This window comes from Coregonus lavaretus (genome assembly GCF_964263955.1).
Source record: "Coregonus lavaretus genome assembly, chromosome: 30".
NCBI lineage: Eukaryota > Metazoa > Chordata > Actinopteri > Salmoniformes > Salmonidae > Coregonus > Coregonus lavaretus.
The window spans coordinates 7,434,742-7,450,326 of record NC_140017.1 but is presented as its reverse complement, the minus strand read 5'-3'; positions in this window follow the sequence as shown (position 1 = coordinate 7,450,326).

Genomic DNA, 15,585 nt, shown 5'->3' with positions numbered 1-15,585 from the left:
TGAAATAATCTGTCGGTAAACAATTGTTGGAAAAATTGCTTGTGTCATGCACAAAGTAGATGTCCTATCCGACTTGCCAAAACTATAGTTTGTTAACAAGAAATTTGTGGAGTGGTTGAAAAATGAGTTTTAATGACCTCAACCTTATGTAAACTTCCAACTTCAACTGTATTTGAGATTCTTCAAAGTAGCCACCCTTTGCCTTGATGACAGCTTTGCACATTCTTGGCATTCTCTCAACCAGCTTCATGAGGTAGTCACCTGGAATGCATTTCAATTACCAGGTGTGCCTTGTTAAAAGTTATTTTGTGGAATTTCTTTCCTTCTTAATGTGTTTGAGCTAATCAGTTGTGCTGTGACAAGGTAGGGGTGGTATACAGAAGATAGCCCTATTTGGTAAAAGACCAAGTCCATATTATGGCAAGAACAGCTCAAGTAAGCAAAGAGAAATGACAGTCCATCATTACTTTAAGAACTTTGAAAGTTTCTTCAAGTGCAGTTGCAAAAACCATTGGACTGGACTTCCTTTGCGTGTTGCGTGAGTGTGTCGAAGTAGGAGAGTTGCCGATGAGCTGTTGTCGGGCGGCTCTGACTCTCCTGCCCAAGAAAGGGGACTTGTGTGAACTTAAGAACTGGAGGCCTGTGGCATTGCTCTGTGCGGACTACAAGATATTTGCGAAGGTCCTCGCTAACAGACTGAAGTCCCATCTGGACTCTCTAGTACACAAGGACCAGACATACTTTGTGCCGGGACGCTCAATCCCAAGTACAGTGCCTTCAGAAAGTAGTCAGACCCCTTGACCTTTTCCATATTTTGTTAGTTTACAGCCTTATTCTAAAATTGATTTTTTTTTATTCCTCATCAATCTACACAAAATAATGACAAAGCAAAAACAGGTTTTTATAAATTTTTGCTAATTTATTACAAATAAAAAAACAGAAATATTATATTTACATAAGTATTCAGACCCTTTACTCAGTACTTTGTTGAAGCACCTTTGGCAGCAATTACAGCCTTGAGTCTTCTTGGGTATGATGCTACAAGCTTGGCACACCTGTATTGGGTGAGTTTCTCCCATTCTTCTCTGCAGATACCCTCGAGCTCTGTCAGGTTGGATAGGGAGCGTTGCTGCACAACCATTTTCAGGTCTCTCCAGAGATGTTAGATCGGGTTCAAGTCCGGGTTCTGGCTGGGCCACTCAAGGACATTCAGAGACTTGTCCCGAAGCCACTCCTGCGTTGTCTTGGCTGTGTGCTTGAGGTCATTGTCATGTTGGAAGGTGAATCTTCACCCCAGTCTGAGCTCCTGAGCGCTCTGGAGCAGGTTTTCATGAAGAATCTCTCTGTACTTTGCTCCGTTCATCTTTGCCTCGATCCTGACTACTCTCCCAGTCCCTGCCACTGAAAAACACCCCCACAGCATGATGCTGCCCACACCATGCTTGACCGTAGGGATGGTGCCAGGTTTCCTCCAGACGTGACGCTTGGCATTCAGGCTAAATAGTTAAATCTTGGTTTCATCAGCCCAGAGAATCTCCAAGCGGGCTGTCATGTGCCTTTTACTGAGGAGTGGCTTCCGTCTGGCTACTCTACTATCAAGGCCTGATTGGTGGAGTGCTGCGCAGAGATGGAAACAAGGATGATCAATGGAAACAAGATGCACCTGAGCTCAATTTCGAGTCTCATAGCAAAGGGTCTGAATACTTATGTAAATGTGATATTTCTGTTTTTTATTTTAAATACATTTGCACAAATTACTAAAAATAAAATAAAATAAAATTGTATTTGTCACATGCGCCGAATACAACAGGTATAGAGCTGACAGTGAAATGCTTACTTACAAGCCTTTAACCAACAATGCAGTTTTAAGAAAAATAAGTATGAAGTAAAAACTAGATAAGTAAAAAATTAAAATTTAGAAAAAAACAGAAAAATAACAAATAATTAAAGAGCAGCAGTAAAATAACAGTAGCGAGGCTATGTACAGGGGGTACCGGTACAGAGTCAATGTGCGGGGGCGCAGGTTAGTCGAGGTAATTGAGGTAATATGTACATGTAGGTAGAGGTAAAGTGACTATGCATAGATAAGAGTAGCAGCAGCGAAAAAGAGGGGGCTGGAGACAATGCAAATAGTCTGGGTAGCCATTTGATTAGCTGTTCAGGAGTCTTGTGGCTTGGGGGTAGAAGCTGTTAAGAAGCCTTTTGGACCTAGACTTGGTGCTCCGGTACCGCTTGCTGTGCGGTAGCAGAAAGAACAGTCATTTTTTATAAGTTACAAATAACGCGAAAAAACACACACAATAGCACAATTGGTTAGGAGCCTGTAAAACGGCAGCCATCTCCTCTGGCGCCATTATAATTATATAAAGCTGTTTTTGTCATTATGGGGTATTGTGTGCAGATTGCTGAGGATTTTCTTTTAAAATCCATTTTAGAATAAGGCTGTAACATAACAAAATGTGGAAAAAGTCAAGGGGTCTGAATACTTTCCGAAGGCACTGTATGTAAATGTTGCGTTGATTAGATAGTAGCTGGGAGATTGTGTCTGATATTTGTGAGATTTGTTTATGACAGTTTGCGGTGGAAAACTTGAACAATTGCATGTACTTTCAGAATTGTTTGGCGAGCTACTCATAGCTGGGCTGTGAACTACTGGTAGCTCGCGATCGACCTGTTGGAGACCACAGCCTACCTGCTGCTGCAATGTCTGACTCTCTCTCTCTCCTTGAGCAAAGGCCTACTCGTCTCATACACATGCAGGTGATGCACAAACACAGACACGCTAAAGTGTCAATCCGATGTCTGCTCTAATCAAAATTACAACCAACTAATTGCAGCATTACCGCAAAAATTGAAAAGTGGAAGGGGGAGAAAGTAAGGAACTTGTCTGTTGGCCCTGCATTAAAGACCAAAATTGGATAAAGAAAATTGTGATAAATAAAAAAGTATACCAGTTTCATTTAAGGACCAAAAAATTGACAGCTGTGCCATATAGATTGCAAAATAGATGGAAAGAGATTTTCGATGTACCGATTCCATGGCACATGGTTTATGAACTGACACACAAAACAACGCTGCATTCAAAACTTAGAATTGTTCTATTTAAATTATACAAAATTCTTGCAACCAATAGAATGAGGGATACAACCATCCCAGCTCTGCACATTTAGCTGCGAAGAGACAGAATCATTAGATCATTTGTTTTGGTACTGTAAATATGTAGTTTGTTTTGGGTCGCAGGTTCAGGAATAGCTGAAGAATTGCAACATTTACCTGGAGCTAACTCTGCAAATAGCACTGCTGGGGGATTTAAAAAGTCATAGTCAATCGATCAATAATATAATAATACTCTTAGCAAAAATGTCTTTAATTTACAATATGTAGAATCTATGAGAATAGAACGGTTCAGAACTTTTGTGAAACATCACAGCACAGTTGAAAAATATATGGCAAATAGAAATCAAAACTGGATGGTGTTCAGAGATAGATGGGAGGGGTTGAGTGGAGCTGAAGGATGGGACTAAAAACAAACAAAAGATAACTATTGTAAAATGTATATAGTATTTATAAGCTGGAAGTAGAAGCCTAAGTGTTGTTGTCCATTAGTTTACTCCAATTAGCGGAGGGGTGGTAGGGTTAGGGGAAAATATTAAATAAAACACACATTGATATTTGTGGGCGCTGTGGGAGTCTTGTTGACACTGAACATGTCTTTGCCTCACAAACACAGTAGTCAGTTTTGGCCAGTGATCAATGTTATGGATTATCATACCAAATTGGTCTTCTTTGGAATGAGTCCCAGCTGTTTTAAGGGGTGAGGGGGGTAATTTGAGATCTCCCTTGTGAGTGACGAGAAGGGGGGGTGAAGAGGGGGGTAAAGGGGTCATAAATCTAGTGTGGTAATTATACAGCAGTACAACCAAACTGGCCGTTATCCTAGGGCAGGGATCATCAACTAGATACAGCCGTGGGCCAAACAGATATAATATTTGACTAAAACATAATCATTTCAAACCTTGCTTACATTTTTATACGATCACATATATCTCTCTATTATGCATGGGAATACTTTGGAACAGATTTCCAAAATTAAAATCACTTGGAGTTGATTTACTGGTGTTTTTATAGTCTTTTATTTCCAGCTATTAAAAAATAAAAATCACCCGCTGGCCAAATTCGGCCCACGGGCCGCCAGTTGGGGAACCCCTGTTGCACCACCTCCTCCCATAACACACACTCTCTGTCATACACACACTAACACACTCCTCTATTCTCTCATTCCCAATGTTCCTTAAGGACTCTTTAATTCTACCTCTCCATCTCTACTACTATTGTCAGTCCTACCTTTGCTTCTCTCACTCTTTTCCAAGACATGCTACTCAAATAAGATGGTAAGGGACATTTTTATTGCAATAACAAAAAGTGAGTATACAGAACACAAGCTCATGAACCCTCCCCACGTCTTACCATGAAGTGGAAGATGCCAGCATAGGATTCTGTCAGGCTCTGATTAGGTGGTACCACTTTGACAAAGAGATTGGGTGCGTGGTAAGGCAGGACAGGGCTGCCAGAAGCCAACAGTCACCTATTAGAAAAAGAAAGAGACAGGCCATAGGCAATATGCATGTTAACTAGAGGTATGATATGGGGTTTAGGTTAGTGTTAACACACAGTTAGGCTACACACTACCAGGCTACACTTCCACACTCCATCCCCAGGTGGCAGCACCAACCAGGTCAGGGGCATTGCTCTGCCAGGAAGCCTTAATAAGCTTCAGTTGTTGGCAATTATGGTGATCGTCAGTCAGGGTCCCAGCTGGCAGAGCCTGAGGTATTGATAAATCAGGAAATAAGATTTTGCGTGTTCATTTAAATCCTTTGTAAAGCAACTTCATAATGGCCTTTCAACTTGAAACTTTTTAGGGTCATCAACAACAATACCATGATGAACCATGTTAAGTTTGGCACTGAAATCTTAAAATACACTGAGTGTACAAAAAATTAGGAACACCTTCCTAATATTGAGTTGCACCCTCTTTTGCCCTCAGAACAGCCTCAATTAGTCGGGGAATGGATTCTACAAGGTTTCGAAAGCGTTCTACAGAGATGCTGGCCCATGTTGACTCCAACACTGGGTGAAAAGGGTCAATATCAGGGGATATCTTTATCAATATATTTCTGGATATCTGACATATTACTAGATATAAGGAGTAGACATGCTCCAGATACGCAGGTCCTTAATTTCATATATGGAGCTAGGATATTCTCTGTAATGGGACAGTTTCTACATGCATCCAATCCGGACCGCAGACATCTCACTGCTACCACATGAGTCCATGGAGATATCTGGGGTGAGATCCCTTCAAGTCACACACCTGATGCAAGTGCATCCGCTTACATATTTGTAGAATATTTTAACTCCGTAAAGGGTATGTGTTAACATGCTGACCTATCTAAGATTGTATACTTAGGCATGAACGAATCCACATACATTTCTGAAAGTATCATATCTATAGTCCTTACCTGATCATTTATGGATCCGTATTTCTAAAAAAAAATCATAATTTCAATAGATATCCTTACATGATATGTCTGATCGAAAATGTGATAAATCCGAAGCATGATCGATGTCCAGCGGCCAAATTATTTTACCTGTTCAGGCGCCGAAAATCATTGTGCTTCTTCACATGAAGGTGACATATCTGAGCATACATTTGCACCATATTGAGTAGTAGGCTACAATGCACGGAAAGGCAAACATAGTCATATTTAATCCAAAGCACATCTCTGCTATTTCTGTTTAGAAAATGCAGCATAGCAAATCCAGAGCTCCAATCACAACACGTTTTCTGTAAAGATGCAAATGTTGGCCAATCTTTGCTAAACATTTATTTTATTTAACAGAAAATAAAAGTTGCACACCCTCAATACCCCTGCCTGCCCTGTTTGTTATGGACGATGGATGAGATGAGTGCAGACTGGGTAGTCAGTGGCGCCAGCGGTCCCTCGCAGTCCAGACCCAACTTGCTGGTAGTGTTGGTCTACTGTGATCCACTCTAAACTGTCAATGCATAAATCATTCACCAAAATTGTGTCGATATTGCAAGAAAACATTTCCATTTCACATAACCATACCACAAGGTAGCTAGCTACTCTACCTGCTTCATCAATGACGAGAAAACTAACTGGAGCAAGCTAGCTAGCCAAGTTGCTAGTTAGCTAGCTTAGTTAGTTAGCTAGCTAGCTATCTTGTATTAACCAGTAATATACAGTGAGGGAAAAAAGTACTTGATCCCCTGCTGATTTTGTACGTTTGCCCACTGACAAAGACATGATCAGTCTATACATTTAATGGTAGGTTTATTTGAACAGTGAGAGACAGAATAACAACAAAAACATCCGGAAAAACGCATGTCAAAAATGTTATAAATTGATTTGCATTTTAATGAGGGAAATATGTATTTGACCCCCTCTCAATCAGAAAGATTTCTGTCTCCCAGGTGTCTTTTATACAGGTAACGAGCTGAGATTAGGAACACACTCTTAAAGGGAGTGCTCCTAATCTCAGCTTGTTACCTGTATAAAAGACACCTGTCCACAGAAGCAATCAATCAATTGGACAAGCTATATTTTCAAAACTGTTATGTTTACATGAATTCTGATTATTTCCAGGGCTACACAACATCGTGAAATATATGTAGATATCTTTGTTAGAATTTCCCTTGACATGGTGATGCTTACCCCACTCTCCCCTACTTATAATTTCAAATAATTTCCTGAGGTTTGAAGAACTTCTGCCACTGTAGATTTCCCACATGCACACACTCTCTCTCTAACAAACACATACACATGCACACACTCTCTCTCTAACAAACACATACACATGCACACGTGCACACAAACATGTCTGTACACACACAGGCACATTCCTCTCTAACAGTAAACAGCTGCTCTGTGTGTCCATGTAGAAGAAAGAAAGAGGTGTTGATGTTTGACGCACGTATGCATGCACACACACACACACACACACACACACACGAGGGATGCCACATTGCCACCAAATCCATCACACAAACCTTGAGGACAAATATTCAAGCAATAACAAGAAAGCAACATGAGAATTCTCACTATTTCACACCAATGAAAAACAGAATGGACATCACAAGAAAAGCGGTGAAAAAACAAATAACATTGTTTTTCATGAAAGAGAAAGGGTCACAGGGTCATTTTAGACCCACTGATACTCTGAGGATGTTGGCACTGGGAGAAGGCGGTAAAAGTACAGAATGTCAGCCCCATCCCCCCTGCTGTTGGGGCATGTGTTTGGAGCAGAGCCTCTGGGTGGTATGGAGGGGTGACATATTCAGTGTGTTTGATAGAGATCCTTCAAAGTCACAGAGACCGAACCATACAGAGAGGAGAACCAGGATCTCTCAACCCAATTACCAGGAGAATAGGTTTGGAGAGGTGAGGGCAATCTGGTTATACAGGAAAACTGTTAGTTGGAGTTAAGTGTCTACCTGTTACTGAAATGATACCCCATCCTATGATGTTTAAAACACACGCACACACACACACTAGTGATGCACGGGTTGACTCATAACCTGCAGTCCCTGTGGTTATATCCGTGGGGCAGGCGGGTTTAGGGTCATGAAATATTGTGTGGATGAAGGGCGGGTAGCTGGCAGGCGGTTTGAATTAAGAGAAAACAATGCATTAAAAATCCATAAATGTATAATTCTTGTGCAATTCATATCGATAGGCCAAATGCTTTTGGGAACTAGGGCAGAAAAAGTTAACGTTTATCCACTGAGGCAAAAATAACAATGTCAGAGTTTAATTCAATAAGAGAAAAGCTGTGAAATGGAGAGTTGAAGATAAAGAGAAGGGAGGGCCTGAATAGTAGCCTAATGTTTGGGAAAGATGTTATGTGTGATGATTGTGAGGTGCTATACAAATTTGACAGTCACAAGACGGGGACTTCAAATATGGCATGTCAAGGGAACTGTACTGTTCAGATGGCCTAACTGAAATCTGTTCAGATGGCCTAACCCACTGGGCACAGATGTCAGTTCAACGTCTGGTTTTGATGTACATTTGATTGAGTTGTCAACTAATGTGAATTCAACGTGAAATCAACCACAAATGTCACCCTGTCATTGGATTTAGGTTAAAACATGAGTGAAAAAAAGAAAGAAATTCCCTTACGTTTATGACTTTTTAGAAATCCAACCAGTTTTCCACGTTGATTCAACGTCATCACATTTAATTTTTAGGTTGAAATGACATGGAAACAACGTTGATTCAACCAGTTTTTGCCCAGTGAGAACCTCTCACATAGCCTAATATAATATTTACTCCTGCAGAATTAAGCAGTTCTTGCAGTAAAATGGTACACCAAATGTACATCTTGAGAGAGTGGATGCACGGTTAGGGACCGTCTGTAAAGGTGCTATCTTTATCAGCGTCATAAAAGCTGATAGTACTGTATTTCAACCACATAAAATATGCATCCAAGCCGAACTGAAATCTTATCAGAAATATGTTGGGTCATTTTCAGAACTTTTAATTCCCTTAAAACCGGTCATACTGATGTCATTTGGAAATTTAGCACGGAAATATTTTTTCGTAATTTTTTGGGGGGTCATTGCATTTTCTCCCCGGTCCATAAACGTCTTCCCTGAGCTAGAGAAGCAGAGATGACCGATGTCAACTAGATTGAAGCATTCTTCTATCAATGTATGAAATATTTTCTGGTGAGCAAGGGTTTATTTAGTCTTCTAGGGCAAAAAGTAATGACAGAAGAGAAGCTGCATGTATCTAATTAATGACTAATTAAGTTGACTAACAAACAGCCTACCAAAATGTCAGAAATTATAAGCAGAAACATTCCACTGGGCACAGATGTCAGTTCAAAGTATAGTTTTGAATTACATTTCGTTGAGATGTCCACTAACGTAAATTCAACATAAAAAAATGATAATGGCACCATGTCATTGGATGGAAGCTGGGTGAAAAAGAGACGTTATGTCCTTCAACTTCATCACAGATTTTTATGCTTGAAATGACGTGAAACAACGTTGAATCAACCAGTTTTTGCCCAGTGGGATAAGCCTATGTAAATTAGGCTTAAAATTAAATCCTGCACTCCCTGTCTAAAAATCTTTTGAGCATCTCTGACTGTATGCGCATTTTCTATATTTGCGGGTTAGGGTCGTGCGGGCCTCAGATTTTCACTTTATAACATATAAATAGTAGGGTAGTAGTGGATTGGTTATTAGCATTTGCCGGTGGGTGCAGGTGAACAAACTGCTGACCCGCACATCACTAACACACACACACACACACACACACACACACACACACTTACCCAGCTGGCCCTGGTGCAGGTTGTGTCCTCCACAACCACAGCATTGGCACTGATATCCTGCAGAGAGAGAGACAATGGGGCAGAGATTAAGACTTCAGTTTACACCACAGAACATGTTGCCGTTGAGTCTGAGGGAATGTGAAACCAACACAACACTAATTTCCACATAACAGTTGACTGGATGATGACAAGGAAATGTTAATGATTTAAACCGCACCACAAAACTTTCATGGCTTCTTCGGTTGTTATCTCATAATTCCATCTCTGTTCTGCTTTTAGAGATATCCTGTCCAGCTGTTTGGCTCAGACTCAAGGATTGGTCTGTACATTCTCTTTCTTCTCTCTGAACATGCTCCAGCAGATCAATCTATCTTCCTCAAAACTAGACCACACCTGACAGTGAGCAGGGTTGCCATGTTCGCGGTTTTCATGCTATTGGGCTAATTTGAAAACGATGTTGCTGGTGAAAATGTATTGGTCGCGGGTTGCAGGTTTTTGGGCGTCTTCTACAGTGAGGGAAAAAAGTATTTGATCCCCTGCTGATTTTGTACGTTTGCCCACTGACAAAGACATGATCAGTCTATAATTTTAATGGTAGGATTATTTGAACAGTGAGAGACAGAATAACAACAACAAAATCCAGAAAAACGCATGTCAAAAATGTTATAAATTGATTTGCATTTTAATGAGGGAAATAAGTATTTGACCCCCTCTCAATCAGAAAGATTTCTGTCTCCCAGGTGTCTTTTATACAGGTAACGAGCTGAGATTAGGAGTACACTCTAAAAGGGAGTGCTTCTAATCTCAGCTTGTTACCTGTATAAAAGACACCTGTCCACAGAAGCAATCAATCAATCAGATTCCAAACTCTCCACCATGGCCAAGACCAAAGAGCTCTCCAAGGATGTCAGGGACAAGATTGTAGACCTACACAAGGCTGGAATGTGCTACAAGACCATCGCCAAGCAGCTTGGTGAGAAGGTGACAACAGTTGGTGCGATTATTCGCAAATGGAAGAAACACAAAATAACTTTCAATCTCCCTCGGCCTTGGGCTCCATGCAAGATCTCACCTCGTGGAGTTGCAATGATCATGAGAACGGTGAGGAATCAGCCCAGAACTACACAGGAGGATCTTGTCAATGATCTCAAGGTAGCTGGGACCATAGTCACCAAGAAAACAATTGGTAACACACTACGCCGTGAAGGACTGAAATCCTGCAGTGCCCGCAAGGTCCCCCTGCTCAAGAAAGCACATATACAGGCCCATCTGAAGTTTGCCAATGAACATCTGAATGATTCAGAGGAGAACTGGGTGAAAGTGTTGTGGTCAGATGAGACCAAAATGGAGCTCTTTGGCATCAACTCAACTCGCCGTGTTTGGAGGAGGAGGAATGCTGCCTATGACCCCAAGAACACCATCCCCACCGTCAAACATGGAGGTGGAAACATTTTGCTTTGGGGGTGTTTTTCTGCTAAGGGGACAGGACAACTTCACCGGGCCATGTACCGTCAAATCTTGGGTGAGAACCTCCTTCCCTCAGCCAGGGCATTGAAAATTGGTCGTGGATGGGTATTCCAGCATGACAATGACCCAAAACACATGGCCAAGGCAACAAAGGAGTGGCTCAAGAAGGGGCACATTAAGGTCCTGGAGTGGCCTAGCCAGTCTCCAGACCTTAATCCCATAGAAAATCTGTGGAGGGAGCTGAAGGTTCGAGTTGCCAAACGTCAGGCTCGAAACCTTAATGACTTGGAGAAGATCTGCAAAGAGGAGTGAAACAAAATCCCTCCTGAGATTTGTGCAAACCTGGTGGCCAACTACAAGAAACGTCTGACCTCTGTGATTGCCAACAAGGGTTTTGCCAACAAGTACTAAGTCATGTTTTGCAGAGGGGTCAAATACTTATTTCCCTCATTAAAATGCAAATCAATTTATAACATTTTTGACATGCGTTTCAAAACAATGAAATAACACATTCGGAATCATGTATTAACCAAAAAAGTGTTAAACAAATCAAAATATATGTTATATTTCAGATTCTTCAAATAGCCACCCTTTGCCTTGATGACAGCTTTGCACACTCTTGGCATTCTCTCAACCAGCTTCATGAGGTCATCACCTGGAATGCATTTCAATTAACAGGTGTGCCTTCTAAAAGTTAATTTGTGGATTTTTTTCCCCTTTTTAATGCGTTTGAGCCAATCAGTTGTGTTGTGACAAGGTATACAGGAGATAGCCCTATTTGGTAAAAGACCAAGTCCATATTATGGTAAGAACAGCTCAAATAAGCAAAGAGAAACAACAGTCCGTCATAACTTTAAGACATGAAGGCCAGTCAATACGGAACATTTCAAGAACTTTGAAAGTTTCTTCAAGTGCACACTTAACCAGCATGGCTACCACAGCATTCTGCAGCGATACGCCATCCCATCTGGTTTGGGCTTTGTGGGACTATCATTTGTTTTTCAACAGGACAATGACCCAACCCACCTCCAGGCTTTGTAAGGGCTATTTTACCAAGAAGGAGAGTGATGGAGTGCTGCATCAATCAATCAATTAATCAATCAATCAATCAAAAAATTTTATAAAGCCCTTTTTACATCAGCAGATGTCACAAAGTGCTATAGAGAAACCCAGCCTAAAACCCCAAACAGTAAGCAATGCAGATGTAGAAGCATCAGATGACCTGGCCTCCACAATCCCCCGACCTCAACCAAATTGAGATGGTTTGGGATGAGTAGGATCGCAGAGTTAAAGAAAAGCAGACAACAAGTGCTCGGCATATGTGGGAACTCCTTCAAGACTGTTGGAAAAGCATTCCAGGTGATGCTGGTTGAGATTATGCCAAGAGTGTGCAAAGCTGTCATCAAGGCAAATGGTGGCTATTTGAATAATCACTTTTTTGGTTACTACATGATTCCATATGTGTTATTTCATAGTTTTGATGTCTTCAGTATTGTTCTACAATGTAGAAAATAGTTAAAAAAAATAAAGAAAAACCCTAGACTGAGTAGGTGTTCTAAAACTTTTGACCGGTAGTGTATATGTTTTTGCTGTTTGTTCTTTGTTATAGAGCGAAAAAGATTGGAGAAGTGGTTTATCCATACATCTCCATTTTGGATAGATAACTCTTCGTGTTGTTCTTTGTTTAGTGGTTCCAATTTTCCCAGAAGTGGTTGGATTCTATGGATTCTTCCAGTGGTGGAAAAAGTACCCAATTGTAATACTTGAGTAAAAGTTAAGATACCTTAATAGAAAATGACTCAAGTAAAAGGTAAAGTCACCCAGTAAAATACTACTTGAGTAAAAGTCTAAAAGTATTTGATTTTAAATATACTTAAGTATCAAAATAAATGTAAAAGTATAAATAATTTCAAATTCCTTATGTTGAGCAAACCAAACGGCACCATTTTCTTGTTTATTTATTTATTTATTTAAAGATAGCCAGGGGCACACTCCAACACTCAGACATAATTTACAAATGAAACATGTGTGTTTAGTGAGTCCACCAGATCAGAAGCAGTAGGGGTGACTAGGGATAAGTGTGTGAATTTGACAATTTTCATTTTACATTACATTTACATTTTAGTCATTTAGCAGACGCTCTTATCCAGAGCGACTTACAGTTAGTGAATACATTTTTTTTTTTTTTTTTTTTTTTTTTTTTATACTGGCCCCCCGTGGGAATCGAACCCACGACCCTGGCGTTGCAAACGCCATGCTCTATCAACATCCCTGCCGGCCATTCCCTCCCCTACCCTGGACGACGCTGGGCCAATTGTGCGCCGCCCATGAGTCTCCCGGTCGCGGCCGGCTGCGACAGAGCCTGGATTCGAACCAGGATCTCTAGTGACACAGTTAACACTGCGATGCAGTGCCTTAGACCACTGCGCCACTCAGGAGATAAATTGGCCTGCTAAGCATTCAAAATGTAACGAGTACTTTTGGGTGTCAGGGCAAATGTATGGAGTAAAAATTACATTATTTTCTTTGGGAATGTAGTGAAGTAAAAATAAAATAGTAAAGTAAAGCACAGATACCCCCCAAAACGACTTAAAGTATTTTTACTTAAGTACTTTATACCAGTGGATTCTTCAATTACATTGAGCTGATTTCTGACACACTGTTCCTTCTTTTTCCGTAGTGTATTTCTGTATTAAGTGCAGATTTTCTGGGTCTCTATGTTTTTGGATGGATAGGTTACTCAATTTCTTTCTTAGGTTTTTCGCATTCTTTATCAAACCATTTGTCATTGTTGTTAATTTTCTTGAAATATGTTGTCTGCTTGAAATATTTAGATTTGATAGGGAAGCTGAGAGGTCAAATATATTGATTAGGATTTCTACTGCCAAGTTTACACCTTCACTATTACAGTGAAACGTTTTGTCCAGGAAGTTGTCTAAAAGGGATTGAATTTGTTGTTGCCTGATTGTTTTTTGGTAGGTTTCTACACTACTTTCCTTCCATCTATAGCATTTCTTAATATTATGCATTTCCTTTGGCTTTGATGCGTCATGATTGAGTATTGCACTGTTCAAGTAGACAGTGATTTTACTGTGATCTAATAGGGTTCTCAGTGGGCTGACTGTGAACGCTCTAAGAGACTCTGGGTTGAGGTCAGTGATAAAGTAATCTACAGGACTACTGCCAAGGGATGAGCTGTAGGTTTACCTACCGTACGAGTCCCCTCGAAGCCTATCATTGACTATGTACAGACCGGCGTGTGCGACAGAGCGGCAGGAGTTGTGACCCGTTTTTGTTGGTTGTTTTGTCATAGTGTCTAAGGGGGCATATTTAGGAGGGAATGCTGTCACCTCAAGGTAGGTTTTTGTCCCCCTGTGTGCTGAGAGTGTCAGGGTCTTGTCCAGTTCTGGCATTTAGGTCAGCACAGACTAGTACATGTCCCTGAGCCTGAAATTGTTGATCTCCCCCTCTAGGATGGAGAAGCTGTCGTTGTTAAAGTATGAGGATTCTATTGGGGGGATATAGGTAGCACACATAGCGCTCATAAATGCAGTTATAGGGCCTGCAGTGCATGAGGAACTAATAAAGGACATTGGGAATGACCCTTACTCGTTGATTATTGATTAAAGTACTGATGTCACAACCAAGAAGCAACTGTGTGTGGTGATAAGATACCACAGCACGAAACTCTCTCAAATCATAAGCACATTTGGAGGAATAATCAACATTCCAGCTGTTGATTCACTGGCCATTGCCAATGCCTTGTTCAAGTTTCTTGATGACAATAAATTGCCCATTGACAACTGCATCGGTCTAGCCACAGATGGCTGCAATAAAATGTGTGGCAAAAACAATTCCATCCTGATAAAACTTCAAGCACGTAATCCGAATATCGTCTACATGAAATGCGTGTGTCATTCCCTGCAACTCTGTGCCTCCAAAACAGTGAATGTTCTTTCACAAAATGTTGAATATATGGTGTCACAGACATATACATGGTTCTCCAATGCCACCCAGCGACTCTTGAAATATGAGGACATATATACCACCATCAATGTTGGTGAAGCCCTTCTGAAGATATTGTAACTCAGATGGCTTGCAATCCGTGAGTGTGTCAATCGGGTACTGTCACTGTATGGTGAGCTGAAGCTGCACCTTCAGATCACTGAAGACAGTGAGAGAAACTATGCCGCAGAGCTACTGTAGTATCTGAGGAATTTATGACTTTGCTAATGGTTTCAAGTGGTTTTAGAGGATGTTGACTAAGCTTAAAGGCTGCATCTGGGGAGTAGTTCTATAGGGGCACCCTAAAGCCGAGGAAGTCTGTTAGGTGGCCTCCTGGGATTGGTTGGTAGGAAAAACCACCCATATTATATTACATAGGGCATAGGATGTAAATACCATGTTTTGAACAAAGGAGGACAGAATAATCATATTTGAGATGGGGCGATTATTCTCCAGATATCGGCAGATATCTGTAAATTGAAGCTGGAATACTCTGATATAATAAACCTTTATAATCAAAGTACAGCGTCAGCGGATTTCCTGGGTCTCACAGCATAATTAGCAACGTTTTCTCGACACAACACTACTTTACCAGTAAAGTCTCATTACCACTGACCCATTACCTGAAGTTTCTGCAGCCAATCGTGGGAGAGTTGAACAGGATCAACAAACTTTTCCGGCTAGACTCAGCCAATTTACATTACCGTGTAGTTTACCAACAAAATGGTCTGATGGTGATGTGGA